Below are 1,472 nucleotides of genomic sequence, written 5' to 3'. Positions count from 1 at the left end.
TTTGCCCTTCTTTGAGTGAGCCTTTCCTGGTCAGTAGCTCTTTCATACACTTAATGTATGAGGGCATTTGTTGGAGAGCCTTGATGAATGGTATGTTCACATGGAGAGATGCAAACATATCAAGGAACTTTGAGTATATTCTCTTTTCTACACAACCCTTGAGTTTTTGGGGAAAAGGTGCATAGAGTTTCAGCATCTCCTTCTGTGTAATTTTGGTTTCTTGGTGACCCTCTTCTTGTTTCTTTGCTGTGGTACCTCCAGGTTGTTCTAATGGTTTGTTCGGCTCTTTCTCAGTCCCCTTATCACTTGTAGTGACCATCTTGCAGTCTTCCCATCTTACTTTCTTTGCTTCACCTCTCGGGTTTTTCTCTGTGTCACTTGGGAAGCTGTCAGTGGGTTTGGGAATCTTCTCAGAGAGGTATCCCACTTGAAATTCTAGCCTCTGAATGGTGTCTCCCTGGTTTTTGAGATTAGCTCGCACCTCCTCCTTGAACACCTTGTTCTCTTGGAGTTCCTTGCATATGCCTTTAAGTAAGGTCTCAATCCTTGAGAGTCTATCCTCAGATGTTGATGAGTTGGAGTTGCAGTGATGAGAAGGGCCATTTTGGCTTTGGTATGGATGTTGAGGTGTGTTGTTAGGTGGGTGCTGATATGATCTCTGTGTGGAATGTTGGTGAGCTACATTGTTGTTGGGGTTGTGGCGTCTCTGATCTTGGCCTTGATCTTGTTGATTTCCCCACCCAAAGTTTGGGTGGTTCCTCCAACCAGGATTATAAGTTTTGGAATATGGATCATGGGTCTGCCTAGGTGAGTTTCCAATGTAGTTGGCTTGTTCCTGATCACCCTCTGCCTCTGCATTTACTCCTTCTTAAGTTGCTGATGAGGTGGTGATTGCTGCTACTTGGTTCCTCTCCATCTTCTTGGTAATCAGCTTGTTCTGGGCCAGCAGTGCATCCATATTATTTAGCTCCATTACTCCTCTAGTATTGCCTCTTTCAGAAGCATAGAAGTAGTCATTCTCGGCTACAGTCTCAATGATATCTATGGCTTCTTCAATGGTCTTCTTCTTGTTCAGAGATCCCCCAGATGAGTGGTCTACTGCCTTCTTTGATTCGTAAGAAAGACCCTCATAGAAGATGTATAACTACACCCATTCGTTGAACATATCTAGTGGGCACCTTCTTGTCAAGTCCTTAAACCTCTCCCATGCTTGATATAGAGTCTCACCATCTTGTTGCCTGAAGGTCTGTACCTCGGCTCTCAAGCTGTTGATCCGTTGAGGAGGATAGAATCTCGCCAAGAATTTGTTCACCACATCTTCCCAGGTTGTTAAACTCTCCTTCGGGAAGGATTCCAGCCATTTGGATGCTTTGTCCTTGAGTGAGAAGGGAAACAAAAGCAGTCTATAGGTGTCGGGATAAACACCATTAGACTTCACAGTATCACATATCCTCAGAAATGTGGTTAGATGT

At 44.2% G+C, this 1,472-nt stretch overlaps 1 non-coding gene across 1 annotated transcript; it reads left to right on the top strand.

The window, feature by feature from the left end:
• The first annotated feature begins 1,160 nt into the window (after nt 1–1,160).
• On the top strand, nt 1,161–1,267 carry LOC148544191 (small nucleolar RNA R71). The gene has a single exon (XR_015901093.1). It is a non-coding gene; the product is annotated as a small nucleolar RNA R71 (small nucleolar RNA).
• Nucleotides 1,268–1,472: the final 205 nt, after the last annotated feature.

The sequence above is a fragment of the Arachis ipaensis genome, chromosome B9 (genome assembly GCF_059453495.1).
Source record: "Arachis ipaensis isolate K30076 ecotype BB chromosome B9, ASM5945349v1, whole genome shotgun sequence".
NCBI classification, from domain to species: Eukaryota; Viridiplantae; Streptophyta; class Magnoliopsida; order Fabales; family Fabaceae; genus Arachis; species Arachis ipaensis.
The sequence above is the reverse complement of the archived record's forward strand: the minus strand, read 5'-3'. Positions and strand labels throughout refer to the sequence as shown.